This window comes from Scyliorhinus canicula, chromosome 2 (genome assembly GCF_902713615.1).
Source record: "Scyliorhinus canicula chromosome 2, sScyCan1.1, whole genome shotgun sequence".
Classification (NCBI taxonomy): domain Eukaryota; kingdom Metazoa; phylum Chordata; class Chondrichthyes; order Carcharhiniformes; family Scyliorhinidae; genus Scyliorhinus; species Scyliorhinus canicula.
This window is the reverse complement of record NC_052147.1, coordinates 113,748,887-113,769,834: the sequence shown is the minus strand read 5'-3', so window position 1 is coordinate 113,769,834 and position 20,948 is coordinate 113,748,887. Positions and strand designations below refer to the sequence as shown.

Sequence of the window (20,948 nt, the reverse complement as noted above, 5' to 3'; positions counted from 1 at the left end):
TCCAGCCTGGCATAACCCTGGAATTCACTACTTGACACCATCCCCGCTACGCCCCTCCAGAACTCCTCCAACGCTGGGCATGCCCAGAACATGTGGGTATGGTTTGCTGGACTCACCGCACCTCATGCATCTGTCCTCACTCCCAAAAAAACGGCTCAGCCTTGTCCCGGTCATGTGCGCCCTGTGCAGCACCTTAAATTGTATAAGGCTGAGCCTCACGCAAGAGGAGGATGAGTTTACCCTTCCTAGGGCATCCGCCCACGTACCCTCGTCGATCTCCTCCCCCAGCTCCTCCTCCCACTTACCTTTTAGCTCCTCCGCCAAGGCCTCCTCCTCCTCCTGCATCACCTGATAAGTTGCCGAGATCCTACCCTCTCCAACCCACACCCCTGAAAGCACCCTGTCCTGGACCCTGCGTGCCGGCAGCAGCGGAAACTCCACCACCTGACGCTTAACGAACGCCCTTACCTGCATGTACCTGAAGGCATTTCCAGGGAGGAGCCCGAATTTCTCCTCCAGTTCCCTAAGGCTCGCAAACTTCCCATCAATGAACAGGTCCCCCACAATCCTAATACCTACCCTGTACCAGCTCTGGAACCCCCCATCCATTTTCCCCGGGACAAACCGATGGTTCTCTCGTATCGGGGACCACACCGCAGCCTCCACCTCCCCCCTGTGACGTCTCCATTGGCCCCAGATTTTGAGGGTCGCCGCCACCACCGGGCTCGTAGTATACCTCATCGGATGGAGCGGCAGCGATGACGTCACCAGCGCCCCCAGGCTCGTGCCCACACAGGACGCCATCTCCAACCTCTTCCATGCTGCCCCCTCACCCTCCATTACCCACTTGCGTACAATCGCCACGTTGGCAGCCCAATAGTACCCGCAGAGGTTAGGCAACGCCAACCCCCCCCCCCCCCCCCGTACCTGCTCTGCTCCAGAAACACCCTTCTCACCCTCGGGGCCTTCTTCGCCCACACAAACCCCATAATACTCCTGTTAACCCACTTAAAGGCCTTAGGGATCAGGATGGGGAGGCATTGAAACAAAAACAAAAACCTCGGGAGCACCATCATTTCCCACCTTTTGAACTCCTCCTGCATTTGCTCCCCCAGCCTCGTTAAGTTGAGCTTATGCAGGGGCCCCCAAGCTTCTAGCCACCTGAACCCCCAGGTATCTAAAACTCCTTTCTGCCCTTTTTAGTGGAAGCTCACAATCCCCCTCTCCTGGTCTCCTGGGTGCACCACGAACAGCTCGCTCTTCCCTAAGTTGAGCTTATACCCGGAGAAATCCCCAAACTCCCTAAGGATCCTCATCACCTCCGGCATTCCCCCCACATTCTCCACAGCTGCTACTGTAATCATTATCTAAACATTATTAGATTGGATATCTTAAGAAAATAGAAAACAATGGACATTCGGCGAAGAAATAAACTAGTCCTTGGTTACCAGAGAGCAGAACTATTCTGTTCGAGGGAGTCATATGGGACTCAGAAAGTTGACTCTACTTCTTTCTTCACAGATGCTGCCACACCTGCTGAGCTTTTCCAGCATTTTCTGTTTTTATTTCAGATTTCCAGCATCTGCAGTATTCTGCTTTCATTATAGCAGAATTACTCTGTTGCTCACTGTGATGCATTTGCAACAACATAATTTGTTACCATAATGTTATGGGCCAGGGTTTAGAGAACCCCAAAGTGTATCATGGAGTTCACCTCACCCACATCTTTTACGAGATTGTGGTATGGGGAGCACACAGCCCACTCTACAGGTGTGGTACAGCAGAAATGGAAAAGTACTTTTTAAAGCAAAACAATGTTTATTCTATGAACTCAAGTTGACCTTTATAAAACATACAGTGAACATCTTAGCAACCATTAATTCAAATACAACCCCCAAAGAATAAAACACTAAGTAATGCTTAATAACTTCCCAAACAACATCCAGAAGACAGAAGATACACCTGCCAACAGAAGCACATTAGGTTTACATTCACTACTGAGAAGATTTATAATTCTGAATTCACCAAATGATCAAGAGATAGTCTTTTGATGGCAGAGAGAACAGCAGTACACCTGCTTGGTCTGGCTTCAGCTCCAACACTGAAAACGAAACTAAAACACACCCTGCAGCCTGCTCAAAAACTAAAGTAAAAAGCTGACAGACAGCCCAGCTCCCCCCACTCTCTGACTTTACTGCAGTAGTAAACATCCATTTTTTAAAGGTACTCTCACATGACAATAAGTTTAAATTCAAGAACAGCCACTTAACATTGGTTGCTAACATCCAGAAGATGACAAATTTAAGCAGGCAGTGCCTTTATGAAAAATGTTTTGCAAATCTTTTTGGTGTCGGAACCAAGTTCAGGGGAATATGATATTGCCCGCATGCACCTTATCTCTTTCCCAGCGATTAAACCAGCGTGAGTAAGGTGACCAGCTGAAAACGTTAAAGAAAATGTAATTCCCTGTGGTAAACCTGTTATCAGGGAGTTCAACCCAATGAGCCATGCTGCCTCCAACGGATCACAACTTTACTTTAAAATTAATTTGATTTTGCTCCCAAGTCTTTTTCTTAATGGTTTTCTTTTATTATACTGAACGCGACAGAATTGGAAATATACCAAAGTTTTTACGGAATAAAATTCACTGCTGTTAGATTCTCAAATAATAATTATGCTGTTGTCCCCTCATTAACCCACAAGTGTCAATTTTACAATGGGGGCCACACAGTAACATTGCTTCTTGGGTGACACTTGACCATATCCCCATTTAGGATGTGTTGGTCCACATCCGTCAGCTCTTGATGTCCTACGTTTAAAAGCCAAGCTGTGCCTGTTAAATGAGCTGCAGAATGAATACTGCAGGAAACAGCAGTGGGATCCAGGAACCAGACCTTGCAGTGATCCTAGACTAATTGTACATTATTAACTTCACAAACTGACCTTTCTCCAATGCAACCGTAATTTCCTATTCCATCATCTGCTGTGGGCTAATGGCTGGACAGGCCAGTCCATTTCTAGCTTCCATTGTCACAGAGCATAGGGCAGCATTGCTAGGATATGATGAGGCCACACGTTGTGCACAGTGCGAGTTGCTCGTTCCTCTAAATGTGTCCTGTTTATTCATCAGCAATTTGATTTAGAGCTCCGGACTTTACTTCAGTTGACAACTGACCCATTTTAAACAATTTCTGTAGGAATGTCTTTTTCCATATCGCCTGTTGAAAAATAAATACAGAATTGTCTATCAATTATCAACTCAAAACACTGCTGAGTATGTCCTGTTAAAAACCGATTGTATGAATGGTCTAGCCAGTGGGGATGGGACAGATGACATCCTATACTGCCACAGGGAGAATCACAGAGTGAGACCGCGTTGTCGGACAAACTCCACAATGGGTATGACCAAATGGGTCTGTCGAATCAGACCATAGCATACACCCAAATGTATTAAAAGACCTAAAACATAAGCAGAAAATGTGGGCAAACTCAGCAGATCCTGGCAGCATGCAAAAAAAAGAGGGAGGCAGGGATTTCAGATCTGTGAACATTTTTTCATCCAAACTCTCGCCATCAGAACTTTTGTGTTAAAAGATTGAGTTGTACCAAGAACAAAGATCAGTGAATAATAAGTTACCCCCATTGAAATTGGTCCAATATCAGAGTAAAGAAGAGTGGCGATTCTATCCTCCCAGGCTGCTTTATCAATATTCTTTCAGTTGGACACGATCAGAATTCGCCCACGTTTGCTATTTGCTTGCATATTACCAGTACTTCTCGCTTTCCTTTCCCAAAAGATAAATAGGTCACTTTTTCTATAAAATACAAAAGCTCCTGTTGCTATGGAAACACTGTCACGGTGAGTACTGGCGCATCTGGTCAGTACACAACTCCAACTGCGCAGACAACTTCAAACTCTCAATGTTCACATTGCAACTAAATGGCAAGCTTTAAAAATTCCCCGAAATAATCAGGGACAGTGTACCTATGATAGAAATACAATGCTGAAAGAAACTAGGTACGGTGATGTGGTGATTATGTTTTTGTGTTAGTTATTCAGAGAAATCCACCGTGGTAGTTTGAAAATTTGAAATCTGTCAGTAAGAGTCGAGAAATAGAAGGCTGGTATTCGTAAAAAGTGACAATGAAACATTTAGATTGTCAGAACTCAAATCAACTGGTTTGCTAACACCCTTCAACATGCATATTTCCTGTCTTTACCCGGTTTGGCTTGTGTGAATTTATACTGTAGGGTGGCCATATCCCGATTACAAAATCGACATTTTGCAAAGAATGCAGGGAAAATGAACAATGCTGAGAAAGCAAGCAGGTGCAAGGTTTGTCTGTTGATTGGAGCTGTAACTCCCAGACAAGACCGATACTGCAAAGCCATTACCATACTAATGAGCCATCTCCGGGGACAAAAGAGAGATATTTGGGTAAACGATACCAAAGCAGACACGCCGGTGCTAGAGGAGACGAGAACAAAGCAGGCCAACGGCCACCTAGTGGTTGCCCAGCAATTAGGGCAACCACCCCTCTATTGGAGGAAATCGTTACTGATGATCAGGATACGGTCCAATTAATTGGGACCAAGTTCAAGGACCGCCCAAAAGCGTGCAAAGCCCCTTTGGGTATAAGAAGCCCCCAAGAGAGAATCGTTCTTCTTGGCCTTGGCTCTCAGTGACGAGAGACCCGCCTAGCAGCTGCACCAGAACAAGTCCAAAGTCAACGCACACTACGAGACGGACGCTCCTAGCTACTATTCCGTACCAGCTCAACCCCAGCAGCCTCAGAACCGGACAACGACCATTGTTCCTCTGACAAGTGGGCGCCCAAAGCTAAGTAGAGGCTTTAGTAGTAGTGATAGCTTAGTTGGTAGTGTTTGTGCATGAGTATAATTGACTGTGTGTGTAAATAAATGAGCATTGATTTCGAACTTTACTAATTGGCGTATCGAGTCTTTGATCAGTATTCGGTTTTGAACCTTGTGACGGTATCGAAAGATACCTGGCGACTCTTGAGCAAACGTAATTAGAATTAAGAAAGGCGACCATATTAACCGCCATAAACAGCCAATTAAAGAGAGAACACAATTTGCAACAAGACTCACATGGCTGGCTTATACCTGGCCTCTGAAGTTACATGGAAAGCAATGTAGTTATACCCACAGAAGGCAGCTCACCACCATCTTAGTGCAACCAAGGATCAGCAATAAATACCGGCCTTGCCAGCAACACCCATATCTGGAGAACAAAAGAGAATTAAATGACCTCGCCAGTCTTGCTAAGCTAGGGAACCCAACACAAATATCACTCTTCTTCCTCAACTCTGCACCACCTATTAAGGTGAGGTCCCAGATGGCCAAAGGCTGCTTTCCCCTTTGAGGGGGAGAGCTGACCGGTGGTGAATTAACCTGAAGATCACCACAACTCAGGCGAGGGGGAAGATTGAGAAGGCGGGGCCTTCCTTAATAACCTCAGCCCATAAAGGAATTGAACCCTCGCTGTTGGCCTTGCTCTGCATGATGAATTAGCTGTTCAGCCAACTGGCTAAACCGGCCCCCACCTATTGCCTCACTACTCACGAGCCTCAGTTACCCTTCAGTCATTTTGCTTCACTTCTTTTTCTTTACATCTGTGTCAACTTTCATACAGCATCCAATCTATTTGGTCACAACATGCACATTCACAAAATAACAGGCCATCACTTACACACTCCCTTCTTTTTCATCGGACAAAGTGAAGACTCTAGGAGGGTGAGCCTAGATCCAAATCTCATTCCCGCTCAAAGATGTGGTTCTGGAAATCACGAGCAAGGAGAAAATGCCATGCCTGTGGTTCGTCCAGAGTCTGAAGGACATGTCCTGGAGGTTTTCTGTGCACCATTCCCTTTTTCCCATTCCTACTCCAGCAACACCCACAATAGAAGAGCAGAGCAATGGAATGACAGGATCCAAAGCGGCAGCAACTTCAGGAAAGTAGGCAATAATTATTTAGTCAATATATGGAAAGAATTGAGAAAGACCCTATTTTGGATTTTAAGTCAAATAGTTTGTCAAACCTATTAAGTAACAGATAGTCTCCAGAGACATGTTCATAGGTGAATTTGATTTAATAATATTCTTCTTCGGTGATCACATGCTAACGAGTATTTAGCACCGAAGAAGCTCCATGTTACTGGTCATGGGTTCTGTGGGTCCTTGCAGAGCTGATGAGCTCAATCCGAGAGCTTCGACCACATGCTTGGCAGATGTTTCTGGGTGGTGGGATTGGTCCTTAGACTCTTGATTGCTGGTATTCCATTCTCAGCTCCTTTTCCAGGCCTCCTCTTGCCATCGGGTGTCCTCGAAGAATTGTGTCCCTTCAATCAGGCAGTTCCTCCAAGTAGGTTTGCTCGGAAGAAGAACCTCTCAGGCATTGACGTCCATGTTGCATTTCTTGAGGTAAGACTTCAGGGTGTCTTTGAAGCACTTCCTTTGTCCTCCTCTTGTTCGGAAATCTTCCTTGGGATTGGTGAAGATTATTTGCTTTGGCATTCAGGACTTTGACATTCTAAACACGGGGCCAGCCTAGTGGAGTTGGTTTCAGATGATCATAATCTTGATGCTGGTGCTCTTGGCTCCTTCAAGGACACGGACATTAGTACATCTGTCCTCCCAGCTGATGCGGGGAACCAAGACCAGAAATGAAAAGCAAGAGATGTCACTCTATGAGATGTCAGGTGAGCTTAGAGTAAATTAAAGAGGCAAGCATAGCCAGAAACTTGCCTTATAGCCATATATTCAAAGCATACAGAATTAAAGTCAGATGTGGATAAAAACCACAAGTATCAGCAAATCAAAAAATCAGAGGGAGGGAACAGAAAGAGAGTAATTTAGTTAGGTTAGATATCAACTACGGGTTAAAGACTACATTTTTCATTGAAGAGTAAAAATTCTTTGTGAGAGGAACAGAAAATATATGCAATGAATCCTTCACATAAACTTTCACTCATAAAGACAATGGACAGGGCAGCACGGTGGCGCAGTGGGTTAGCCCTGCTGCCTCACGGCGCCGAGGTCCCAGGTACGATCCCGGCTCTGGGTCACTGTCCCTGTGGAGTTTGCACATTCTCCCCGTGTTTGCGTGGGTTTCACCCCCACAACCCAAAGATGTGCAAGGTAGGTGAATTGAATATGCTAAATTGCTCCTTAATTGGAAAAAAGTGAATTGGGTACTCTAAATTTATTTTTAACAAATAAAGACAATGGACAAATCCCAGATTTTGTGAAATTGCCTCAATAATCTTCAGCGTACATAACAAGATCAATAAGGACTATTTTACAAAGAAATTAAATGGATTTTATGTCTCGTGGGCACCTGGCCCACAAGCAATACATCCTTTCATCTGCAGAATGAAATAAGCGATGGTACAGGCTTTTCTGGTTGATATCTGCATCAACTCCTGAAATTCTAGAGCAAAAGAAAGCTACCTAAAAACATTCTAAAAGAATGACACATCAATTTGTAAAGTGGAGAAAAGTTGGCAGAATATTAGTACCAGAGGAAAATTGTCAATCATGTTCCATTGCTGTGATTAACCATGTAACGAGCAATATGGATTTTGAAGCAATAGACTGTGTCACCTATTGAATTTGAGAGGAGTAATTGAATTCTTATCTTTTTTTAAATAATACATTCATTTGAATGTTCAGAAAATACTTAATAAAGTTTAATTCTGAGATATTTAATGAAGATTCAGTCTGATGAATTCATGAAAAAACGACTTCAAAGGATCGGCAATAATAATAACCTTTATTATTGTCACAAGTGGAGCAGTTGCATAAACTAAATTTGGGTCGGTTGGTAGATCAGAACAGGGAGGCTTTCAGAGGTGAGAGGCACTCCCGTTGTCATTGATGGGGGCGGTTCAAACGACTAAAATGATGATCCTCCCAAGGTTTCTTTTTGTTTTCCAGAGCCTCCCAATTTTGATCCCCAAGACATTCTTCAAAACGATGAATGCAGAGATCTCAGGATTTGTTTGCACGGGTAAAAAAGCTGCTCCTGGAACGGAGGTGTGGCGAGGGGAGGGGGGGGGGGGGGGGGGGGGGGGGTTGGCTGGCCCTCCCAAATTTTGTTAATTACTACTGGGCGGCGAATATTTTGTCGTTCAGGAAGTGGGTAGTGGTGGTCGGTGTGGGGGCGGCTGGAAGCGCCCTCGTGTAAGGACATGGGTTTGGGGGCACTGTTAACGGCACCTCTGCCATTCTCGTCGGCTTGGTACTCCACAAACCAGTGCAAGTAGTGGCAGCCCTGAGGGTTTGGGGACAGTGGAGGCAACATATGGGGGAGGGGGGGGGTGTCGGTATTGGCACCGATATGCGATAACCACAGGTTCGATCCGGGGGGGCTGGACGGTGATTTCGGAGGTGGCAGCGGGCAGGGATCGAGAGATTTGGGGATCTCTTTATTGAAGAGGGTTTCCCGACTCTAGAGGAGGATTTCAAGTTGCCAGGGGGGAGTGGGTTCCGGTATCTGCAAACGATAGCATGGTAGCATTCTGGATAGCACAATGGCTTCACAGCTCCAGGGTCCCAGGTTCGATTCCGGCTTGGGTCACTGTCTGTGCGGAGTCTCCACATCCTCCCCGTGTGGGCGTGGGTTTCCTCCCACAGTCCAAAGATGTGCAGGTTATGTGGATTGGCCATGATAAATTGCCCTGTCCAGAATTGCCCTTAGTGTTGAGTGGGGTTACTGGGTTATGGGTATAGGCTGGAGATAGGGTGCTCTTTCCAAGTGCCGATGCAGACTCGATGGGCCGAATGGCCTCCTTCTGCACTGTAATTTCTATGAAATTCTATGAATGATTTTGTGCGGAGGTAGGCTTCGACCTTCCCGTATCTGCCTCCCCAGGGGCTACAGGATAAGGTGGTGTGGAGAACAGGAGTGGCAGAAGGGAAAGTCTCAGAGATCTATAAGGAGCTGATGGGGTGGGAGAGGGCTCTGATAGGTGAGGTAAAGAGAAAGTGGGAAGAAAAGCTGGGTGGAGAGTTGGAGGCCGAGTTATGGGGGGGAGCGCCTGAGGAGAGTGAATGCATCCTCGTCATGTGTCATGCTCAGCCTGATACAGATAAGGTGGTCCACAGGGTACATGACTGTGCCCGGATGAGCAGGTTCATTGACGAGGTGGAGGACAGGTGTGGGGGGGGTGTCCTGCGAACCACGTCCATATGTTTTGTGCATGTCCGAGGCTGAGGGATTTCTGGCAGGAGTTTGCTGACGTCATGTCAGAGGTCTTAAGAGGGAGGGTGGTGCCGAGTCCAGAGGTGGCGACCTTTGGTGTGTCGGAAGACTCAGGAGTCCGGGATGAGAGACACCGTCGTCCTGGCCTTTGCCTCCCTGGTGGTCCGGAGACAGACCTTACTGGCGTGGAGGGACTCATGAGCCCTCGAAGTCAGGAGTGTTGGTTAGAGACATGGCGGGATTTCTGTCTCAAGAAAATTAAATTTGCCTTGAGGGGTTCATTGCATGGGTTTGCTCGGAGGTGATAGCCGTTCATCGACATCTTCAAGAAGAATTAAGCTGTCAGCAGGGGGTGTGGGGGGGATAAGGCAGGTATAGGAGAGATGAGTACGGGCAAGAGAACCTACGGAGGGGTGGTCGGGGAAGGTGGTACTGTCCGTGTCAGCCATGTTGGCTGGGGTTTGTTGGTTATATTGTTATGTTTTTTCTGTTGAAAATTTGATGTGTAAAATAATTAAAATTATAAATGCCTCAATAAAATATTTTCGAAAAACAAATTGTCACTGGTAGGCTTACATTAACACTGCAACGAAGGTACTGTGAAAAGCCCTTAGATGCCACATTACGGCACCTGTTCAGGTACACAGAGAGAATTCAGAATGACCAAATTACCTAACCGCACGTCTTTTGGGACTGTGAAAGGAAACCGGAGCACCCGGAGGAAACCCACGCAGACACAGGGAGAACGTGCAGACTCCGCACACATAGTGACCCAAGCTGGGAATCGAACCTGGGACCCTGGAGCTGTGAAGCCACAGTGCTAACCACAGTCAATATCTGTGTGTGTGATCGTTTCTCGGCCTTTTGGCTAAGATGAGCGTGAGGTCAGGTGTAATGCCCGGATCTGGTATGTCTCTCTTGTGGGGACCATGAATTGGATTGAATTTGAATTGGTTTTCGAAGCAGGCAAGGAGCTGGATTAAGGGTTTACCCTTGTCTACGAGCTCTGGCTTTGTAACTTTGATAAAGTAATAAAAATAAATAAATTAATTAATTATAAAGAATATCTGTGTATGTGTGTGAATGGTTAAACTCCACTCCCAAATCAACCCCTTTGCTGGTCACACAAATAATAAATAGCTGAGGGAAGACAAAATTCAATAAGGATTAGAATTTCAGATGTGATAATCTGATCAGCACAGGTCAATTGATAGTATTTAACATTTGTATCGCTGAAGCAAGGTGAGCAAGGTGCCAATTTGTGGACGAAATTACAGATAAAAATATTACCACCTTCCTCGACCAGTCCTCCGTAGGTTCTCTTGCCCATACTCGTCTCTCCTATGCCTCCCTTATCCACCCCACACCCCCTGCTGACAGCTTAATTCTTCTTGAAGATGTCGATGAACGGCTGCCACCTCCGAGCAAACCCCTGCAATGAACCCCTCAAGGCAAATTTAATTTTCTTGAGACTAAGAAACCTCGCCATGTCTCTAACCTACAATCCCGACTTTGAGGGCTCAGATAATGTATTGATAATGGGCGAATGTTAATGACAGTAACTCCTGCCACTGATCGGAAGTGCATCGGAACAGTTATGCATGGGCACTTGACCCACACTGTGGTCAACGCATACACAACTGAAATTTTGCCATATCATAATTATTATATGAAATCTAGTTTTGTGAAGCCTGCCTATTTACATCACTATCAAATGCATTAGCATCATGATTAACAATTGAGTTATAATTACTGCTCTGCAATGATCTTAAGGTACAGAAATGGATGCATCCACAGAGAGCTGAAACCCCACACATGGAACACAAACTAACTTCTCACAATCCAGAATAAATGATACCATGAAAGTAATCAAAATAGATGAGTTGATTAAAATGCTACATTTCCTGCCATGAGGGAGGTGGGGGTCAACTTTGGCGGAACTGGATGATCCTGCTAGCAGGAAGGAAAATGCTATCTTCCTCTTCCTCCATTGCGTGTTCTGCAGCGGTGGAGGGTGGCTCGCCCGTTGCCGGTGGCGGAATCTTTTTGTCAACGGGTTTTCCCATTGAATACACCCTTCACCACCTCGAAACCTGTGGTGGGGGTGGCTGTCAGCGAAACCCACAAGATCTGGCCAGCCTGAACAGCCAGAAAATTCCACTCTTCAGTATTTACTGAATTATAATTTTCAATTCATAAAGTGGATACAAGAACTTGCATTAAAGGGCTGCACCGTATTGTTAGTCTGTGCCAAGCCAACTTGGGGCAGCACGGTAGCATTGTGAATAGCACAATTGCTTCACAGCTCCAGGGTCCCAGTTTCGATTCCGGCTTCGGTCACTGTCTATGCGGAGTCTGCACATCCTCCCCGTGCGTGCGTGGGTTTCCTCCGAGTGCTCCGGTTTCCTCCCACAGTCCAAAGATGTGCAGGTTAGGTGGATTGGCCATGATAAATTGCCCTTAGTGTCCAAAATTGCCCTTAGCGTTGGGTGGGGTTACTGGGTTATGGGGATAGGGTGGAGGTGTGGGCTTGGGTAGGGTGCTCTTTCCAAGAGCTGGTGCAGACTCGATGGGCCGAATGGCCTCCTTCTGCACTGTAAATTCCATGATAATCTATGATTGTTTTAATGCTGCAGCTGATGCTGACACTGTGCAGGTGCTCCCGCTAGTCTTGCGACACAAATAAACACAGTACGCTAATTACCCTGGTATAGACTGGGATGACAATAGTACAAAAGGCTGAGAGGGTGAAATGCTCCTGGACTGTGTTCAGGAGAATTGTCTTGGCTATGACCACCATTCGCCTAAAGACGCATAATCCACTTGACCCACTCATTCCCCAGAATCAGATCCAGCCCATCGAGGAATGAGGCATTATTGTTCTGTACTGCAACCAGTTTATGAATCATATGCTCTCTGAAAAACAGGGCAGATTTCATTATGGATAAAGGTGGCATAGTATTCATAGGTATACGGTGGAGATGAAAGGTCTCCAAACAATTTATGTGTGGATGACATTAAAATTGTAATTGACCGGGGAAGGAATGCGCTCGACCAGCTGAATGTTGTGATGTCTCTTGGTTGATGCTGTCAGAATTCCAGCAATTTGGGTGCACTGAAAGATTTCATATCGGTTTTTTTCAAACACAGCAATAGCTGCTCATCAATGAAGACTATTTGGAATTAACAAAGAGACACAAATTTTTTTTTAAATAAACATTTTATTGAGATATTTTTGGTATAGTAACAACAAATAAATAAACAATATACATGAAACCATAAACATAGTGTAAAAGCCATTTACCTCTCGTACAGGTCCCACCCTTATTGACCCCCAACTCTAATCTAAACTACTCCCCCTCCCACCCCCCGCCGTCTGCTGACGATTGATTTCCCACAAAGAAATCAACGAATGATTGCCACCTCCGGGTGAACCCTAACAGTGACCCTCTCAAGGCGAATTTGATTTTCTCCAAACAGAGAATGTCCGAGAGCCAGGTCTCCGACTTCGGGGGCTTTAAGTCCTTCCACTCTAATAGTATCCGTCTCTGGGCTACCAGGGAAGCAAAGGCCAGAACGTCTGCCTCTTTCTCCTCCTGGATTCCCGGGTCTTCTGACACCCCGAAAATCGCCACCTCTGGAATCGGTGCCACCCTTGTTTTTAACACCGTGGACATGATGTCTGCAAACCCCTGCCAAAATCCCCTAAGCTTTGGACATGTCCAAAATATGTGGACATGGTTCACCAGTCCTCCCGCACATTTTGCGCAGCTGTCCTCCACCCCAGAGTCATCGGGGCCACTGTCATGTGAGCCCGGTGAACAACCTTGAATTGTATCAGGCGGAGCCTGGCACATGTTGCGGACACGCTGACTCTACTCAACCCGTCTGCCCATAGACCATCCTCTATCTCACCTCCCAGCTCCTCCTCCCACTTGCGCTTCAGCTCTTTGGCCTGCGTCTCCTCCGACCCCAAAAGCTCCTTATAAATGTCCGAGACGCTCCCTCCTCCTACCCACCCTCTGGAAACTTCCCTGTCCTGAAGGTAGGAGCGGGAAGGTTGACACCTGTTTACGAAGGAAGTCCCGCACCTGCAGATTCCAGAATTTGTTTCCCCTCGCCAACCCAAACCTTTCCTCCAACGCCCTCATACTATGAAAGCTCCCCTCTTATGAATATATCCCCCATCCTCTCAATCCCCGCTCTCCTCCATAACCGGAACCCCCCGTCCATACTCCCCGGGGCAAACCGGTGATTATCACTGATTGGGGCCCAGACCAATGCTCTCTCTGCTCCCACATGCCGCCTACACTGGCCCCAAACTCTCAGGGCCGCCACCACCACTGGATTTGTGGAGTACCGTGCCGGCGGGAACGGCAGAGGCGCAGTTACCAATGCCCCCAAACTGATGCCCTTACGTGAAGCCACCTCCATCCGCACCCATGCCGACCCCTCCCCCACCACCCACTTCCTGATCATGGCTATATTAGCCGCCCAGTAATAGTTGCTAAAATTTGGCAGCGCCAGCCCGCCCTCTCCTCGACTCCGTTCAAACATTACCTTCCTTACTCGCGGGGTCTTGTCCGCCCAGACGAAGCCCGTGATCACTCTGTTGACCCGCTTAAAAAAGGACCGCGGAATAAAGATGGGGAGACACTGAAATACAAATAGGAATCTCGGGAGGACCGTCGTCTTCACCGTTTGCACTCTCCCAGCCACAACGGAAACGCGTCCCATCTCCGAAAATCGTCGTTCATTTGGTCCACCAGCCAGGCCAGATCTAATTTATGCAGCCGGTCCCATTCCCCCGCCACTTGGATGCCTAGGTACCAAATGCTGCCCCCTACTAACCTAAAAGGCAGCTCTCCCAGTCGCTTCTCCTGTCCCCTCGCCTGGACCACAAACATCTCACTCTTTCCCATATTAAGCTTATACGCCAAAAAGCAGCCAAATTCCCCTGGAGTCCTCATGATTTCCTCCATCCCTTCTGTTGGGTCCGAAACGTACAGAAGCAGGTCATCCGCATAGAGCGAAACCCTGTGCTCCACACATCCCCCCCCCCCCCATCTCCAGCCCCTCAAAGCTCTCAGAGCAATTACCAATGGCTCTATAGCCAACGCAAACAACAGTGGGGAGAGGGGGCATCCATGTCTCGTCCTCTGGTGCAGTCGAAAATAGTCCGATGTTGTCCTATTCGTCCGTACACTTGCCACAGGAGCCTGATCCAGTCAATAAAGCCCCGCCCGAATCCAAACCGTCCCAGTATCTCCCACAGATAGTCCCATTCTACCCGATCAAAAGCCTTTTCTGCATCCATTGCGATCACTACCTCCACCTCCCTACCTTCGGGGGCATCATGATCACATTTAACAGCCTTCTGACATTGGCGACCGACTGCCTGCTCTTAACAAACCCCGTCTGGTCCTCCCAACTAACATCCGGAACACAATCCTCGATCCTGGAGGACAAGATTTTGGCCAGCAGTTTGGCATCTACATTCAACAGGGAGATCGGCCTGTAGGACCCACACAGCTCCGGGTTCTTGACCCATTTAATAATCAGTGAAATCATTGCCGTAATATCGTCAGGGGCAGCACCCCTCTTTCCTTTGCCTCATTGAACATCCTCAACAACACCGGCCCCAATATCCCAGAGAACGTTTTATAAAACTCCACTGGGTATCCATCCAGACCCGGGGCCTTACCCGCCTGCATGCCCTTCAAGCCCTCCACTATCTCTTCCAGCCCGATTGAGGCCCCCAGCCCTTCTACCCGCTCCCCGTTTGGGAAATTCAGCCCCTCCAAGAAGTGCTTCATCCCCTCCGGCCCCCTAGGGGGTTCCGACCTGTACAGCCTCCTGTAGAAATCCCTAAATGCCTTATTCACCCCTGCTGAATCACCAATCAGATTCCCATCTCCGTCCTTTACTTTCCCTATCTCCCTAGCTGCCTCCCTCTTCCTAAGCTGCTGTGCAAGCTTTCTGCTGGCCTTCTCTCCATGTTTATAGATCGTCCTCCTCACCTTTCTCAGCTGCTCCACTGCCCTCCCTGTGGTCAGCAAGCTAAACTCCGCCTTTCCCTTAAAAGCCCTGCCTCTGGGGCCTCCGCATACCTCCTATCAATCTGTAGTATCTCCTTTACCAGTCGGTCCGTCTCGCCCTGTCCATCTTCTCCCTATGGGCCCGGATCGAGATCAGCTCCCTCATGACCACCGCCTTCAGTGCTTCCCACATCACCGCTGCTGAAATTTCCCCCTTGTCAGTGACCTGCAGGTAGCTCTGAATACATTTCCTCAGCCGCTCACTGACCCCTTTTTCTGCCAAAAGTCCCACATCTAACCTCCAGTGGGGGCGCTGGTTACTCTCTTTACTAACCTGCAGGTCAACCCAGTGCGGAGCATGGCCTAAGTAATCGCCGAGTACCCCTTGTCCACCACCCCAGCCAGCAAGGTCCTGCTCAAAATAAAGAAATCAATCCGGGAATACACGTAATGCACGTGTGACTAGAAGGAGAACTCCTTCACCATCGGCTGCCCAAACCTCCATGGATCCATCCCCCCCCTTCCCCCCCCCCCCCCCCCCCCCCCCCTCGATCAGCTCCATTAACCCTCTTCATTCCTTTTGCCATTGCTGGCACCCTGCCCGTTTTAGAGCTTGACCAGTCCAAGCCAGGGTCCATGACTGGGTTGAAGTCCCCTCCCATGATCAACCTGTGCGAGTCCAGGTCCGGTGTCTTGTCTTCCCCAACATCCTCTTGATAAACTCCACATCGTACCAATTTGGTGCATACACATTTACGAGTACCACATGCACCCCTTCTAGCTTCCCACTGACCATAATGTACCGACCTCCCACGGCTGAGACTATTCTACCCGCCTCAAACACCACCCCCTTATTGACCAGGATCGCGACACCTCTAGTCTTTGAATCCAGTCCCGAGTGAAAGACCTGACTGACCCCGCCTTTCCTCAGTCTAACCTGGTCCATTACTCTAAGGTGCGTCTCCTGAAACATTACCACGTCCGCCTTCAATCTGCTAAGATGCGCAAACACACGTGCCCTTTTGACCGGCCCATTTAACCCTCGAATATTCCAGGTGATCAGCCTCGTTGGGGGCTCATTGCCCTCCCCCCTCCTTTTTTAGACCCGTCTCTACCTGTGCTCCACGCCTCCACCGGTCCATCCCCAGGCAGCCCCCGCCCCCAACCTCCTCTCTGTCCTTCAGCCCTCATCAGCAGAACACTCACCCCCACCGCCCCCCCTAGTAACAACACCCTGTAACCCAACCCCTTTACTAAACCAAACATATGCACACCCCCCCTGCGCGTCTGAGAGCTATCTCGCCCAGCTAGCTTGGTGGCCCCCATCCCCAGCGCCAGATATTCTCCCACCTATTGTTCCCTCCCCCTCCTACAAACAAACTCTAACATCAAACAATCCCCACACAATTGCCCAACAGAAAAACACCAAGATCAAAACAAGCACACCTCCATCCCCCAACACTGCAAATGAAAACCTTACTCAGCTCTACCGCTGGTTCCAAATCAATGCAAACGGCATCACAAACATCTATGAAATGCAAAACGAGAAACTTTTTAGAAAAACAGAGAAACAGAAACAAAAAACCAAAACATGAACTTTGCAGCCAAGTTCAAAAGTTCTCAATCCATCACCAACCCTTTCTTTTTCACAAAGACCAACGCGTCCCGTCATGTGAGAGTACCTTTAAGAAATGGGTGTTTATAAATGGGTGTGTATATAAATATCTGTCGTGAGAGTACCTTCAAGAAATGGTTGTGTACTACTGCAGTGATGTCAGAGAGTGGGTGGAGCTGGGCTGTCCGTCAGCTTTTTACTTTTGTTTTTGAGCAGGCTGCAGGGTGTGTTTTAGTTTTGTTTTCAGTGTTGGAGCTGAAGCCAGACCAAGCAGATGTACTGCTGTTCTCTCTGCCATCAAAATACTATCTTTTGATCATTTGGTGAATTCAGAATTATAAATCTTCTCAGTAGTGAATGTAAATCTAATGTGCTTCTGTTGAAAGGCGTTTCTTTTGTCTTCTGGAAGTTGTTTGGGAAGTTATTAAGCATTACTTAGTGCTGTATTCTTTGGGGGTTTTATTTGAATTAATGGTTGCTAAGATGTTCACTGTATGTTTTAAAAAGGTTAACTTGAGTTCACAGAATAAACATTGTTTTGCTTTGGGTCATGAGTGGGCCATGTGCGTCCCATACCACAATCTATTAAAAGTTGTGGGTCAGGGGAACTCCATGATACATTTTGGGGTTCTCTAAACCCTGGCCCATAACAGTCCTCAGGCGACTCGAAGTAAAAGTGCTGATCCTCATGCATGACCCAGAAACGGGCTGGGTACAACAGTCCAAACTTCAAAGAGATACCAATTAACTTACATAGAGTACAATTCAGCATTTTGAACAGTAACATGTGTTCTATAATGCAATAGCAATTTTACAAATAAATGGGTCAAAAGAGTAAGCACTTCTTAGCAATAACTCATGACTCCATTAGTAAGTTTGAGAGATGAATGCAAAAGAGTCTGATTACTCAATTTTACTGAGGTTGAATCATAATCCGCTTAACTACAGTGCAGCTATTGTCAGGACTAATAGATTAAATTAACGTCAGAGGATTAACAAAAATCTGATATTTTTGGTTTGCGAGTTCACACGCAGCACGTGGTAAAATCAGCTAAGATCGAATAAAATGCCTCAGAATTAACAGAACATTATGCCGGGGTAAAATGAGTTGAGTGGTGTAAAGGCAAAGAGATAATACAGAGTGAGAGAACAACTGTGGGAGACAAATCGTGAAAGGAGAAACATAAAACGGGCAGCACTCAAGGAAAACAGAAATAAAACTGGCGTTAAATGAGCAGGTACAAATCTGAGTGAACCATGTTAAAGTCAAAGGATCGTCACAGCACGGAGGGAGGCTATTTGGCCCATTTTGGCTGCACCAGTTCTCCGACTGATTAATGCACCTCAGAGGAGAGCGTATCGGGACTGGCAACCTCAGGACGAAGGTCCATGCAGTGTTCACATGTTGACGGCTTTTAGGTCAGGTCAAGAGAGTTTCTCGGTTGGGCAGCACAGCTGCCTCACGGCGCTGAGGTCCCAGGTTCGATCCCGGCTCTGGGTCACTGTCCATGTGGAGTTTGCACATTCTCCCCATGTCTGCGTGGGTTTCGCCCCCACAATCCAAAAATGTGCCGAGTAGGTGGATTGGCCACACTAAATTGTCCCTTAATTGTAAAAAAATATTGGGTAATCTAAATTTATAAAATTCTTTTTTATTTTTTTTTAAAGTTTCTCGGACCGCGAGGGAAAACTGGTGTGCAAGGCCAATAAACCATTCGGCATGCCACCCCGCCAATGCAGCCCCTAGCCCAGCAAGCGAGTAAATTACGTTACTCTAATAATAATAAACATTCATGCATAGTGTCGTAATATACATCTATGTATATAATGGAGTGCAGACAGGCAGTGATTGACACACAGGATGACCAGTAAGCACACAGAACAGAGCAGCCAATCACCAGACAGGACACGGCCACTATAAAGCCAGAGGACAGTAGGTTTCCCGCTCTCTCTGGACCCAGCCACTGAGACAGTCAGAGTTTGTGAGCTAGCCAGTGCTAACACCATGCGGTAGCTAGCAAGTCTGGTCAGGCTAGTACTAGGTCTCCAGTAAATTCAGCATAGTGTCAACCCACAGTTAAACATTTATAGTAGTTAAGACGTTGAATAAAATAGTGTTGCATCTTATCAAGTGTTTGAGGTCTGTCTCTCGCTACACTGCATCAAGTGCAGTCCACATCGACCCAGCCTGCCCAACACATCACATAGCAGTTTAAAAAATGTCCGGTTTTCGGATAGGAGGATTTGGGACAATGTAACTGTTGAGCCATCCTCCACCTTCCTCCCCATAGCCCCACGCATGATTCCTTTTCAGACGATAATTAAATTCCCTCTTGAATGTCTTTTTATTGAACCTGCCTCCGCCACATTCTCAGGCAGTGCAGGAATAAATAAACAGATAAATAATAAACCCCAGCTGAGTTTGGTCCCAATGGTGTTAATCACTGGATGGAGAGTTAATCAAGTCTTCCATCAAGGTTCCGTCAGTCACAATTCATGGTCTAAGCACCGAACAGTCTGCCAACAAACACAAAGCACACAAGCGGTGGTGAATGTATTGCCAGAACAGATGGAAGTGTCACACCGTGTGCATGGAAATTAATACATTTGCACATTGTGATACGAATTGTGCCATCACACTGAGCCTCGGCAGAAGAAGGTGTTTTTTCAATACATGTTAAAGATGATCTAAATACAGCCACAGGTGTCGACTTTTGCTGTTGACTTTACAGAGCAAATGTCCTTGTTGCTGATTAAGCTAATTTAAGTTTGAACCGCAAAAGGAGACTAAACAACATAGGAACGAGATGCAGTGCAAGCACAGTGCAAAGGATTGAAAGCAACTTTGGTATCAGAATAGAATAGAGATCTTTTGAACTCCAGCCAGCAAACGACTTCTATATTTTTATTTTGTGTCTCTGGATTTCTTAGCCCCCGTGCCCAACCCTCTCTCCCCTTCAGCATCTGTATCTTCTGCAGGGAATATTAACTCATGATCAGAATCTCATTCTTTTCTACAGAATTTGGAATGCCAGTTTCCACTGCTGTAGTGTTTTTACTCTGCTACCTCAAGTCAAAAAGAAATTTACAAACTAATAATCCCCACAAGGCCCAGAGGGAAACCATAATTGATATCCCGGGGGGGGGGCTCGTAAGATTGAGCATAAAGGCCGGTCCGAACAAGGACCTGCATGTTGGTTGTCCCGACTGCATAGAGTAGATGGTTCACTGCTATGGGCAGATCTTATGTTATATTAATTCAAATCTATGTTCTTCCTGGGGAAGTACTTCCCCAGGTTTGTACAATGCAACTATTCCTAATCCATGCAACTGATCTTGATTGAGAAACCGAATGCAGTTTGGCAAAATGTACTCATTCTAACAGTTCAGCTTGACACAGCAGGTGAGAATGACAGGAGAGTTGGCTTCCAGGTCGTTAAACACACAAGGTAGGTCACTTTGTCCATCTTTATGGAATCATACAGCACAGAAGGTCATTCAGCCCATTATACCTGGGCCAGCAATCTCAAAGAGCTACTAATTAGTCACACAGTCCTGCACTTAACCTGTAACTCTGCAAATATTTCCTTTTAAATTATATATTCGATTCTACTGTGAACGTTACTTTTCAACCTGCTAACACCACACTTTTCTGGCAGTGCATTTCATACCATAACTTGCTGAGTAAATAATTTCTCATGTCCCCTGCGGCCGTTTTTGACAATTATTTTATATCGGTGCCTTTGAGTAACTAACACTCTTGCTAGGTTCTACAATCTACATCTCAAACTCAAACATCACAGAGCAGCCTATCGAACGATCCCCAGAGTTATTGCTATGATGCGAGTATTGTACAGTATCAGCATGATGAGGCGGAGTTCACACATTTGGGATCCCAGCTCAGCAGGCAGTTATATTTACTACTCAGAAGTGATTAAGCATGCAATGTCAAAACCAGTATCAATCCCAATTTTCTTTCAGCCTCCATTCCAACTGGTTCAACATGATCAACGGATACCTATGTGTCTTTATCCAGTGTGTAATATATTGTACTTAGCTATATTGAAT

The 20,948-nt window shown here is 46.7% G+C and overlaps 1 protein-coding gene across 11 annotated transcripts in view; it reads right to left on the bottom strand.

Annotated features, from left to right (window-relative positions):
* LOC119957306 (alpha-(1,6)-fucosyltransferase) overlaps positions 1 to 20,948 on the bottom strand; it is a 933,359-nt gene that overhangs the window by 513,745 nt on the left and 398,666 nt on the right. For 8 of the 11 annotated variants that reach the window (XR_005458786.1, XM_038785197.1, XM_038785250.1 and 5 more), the window contains exon 4: positions 2,944 to 3,218. The exons of the other annotated variants lie outside the window; for them this stretch is intronic. The gene's annotated coding sequence lies outside the window, so the exon portion shown is untranslated. The remainder of the gene's footprint in view (positions 1 to 2,943; positions 3,219 to 20,948) is intronic. 11 annotated transcript variants of the gene reach the window in all.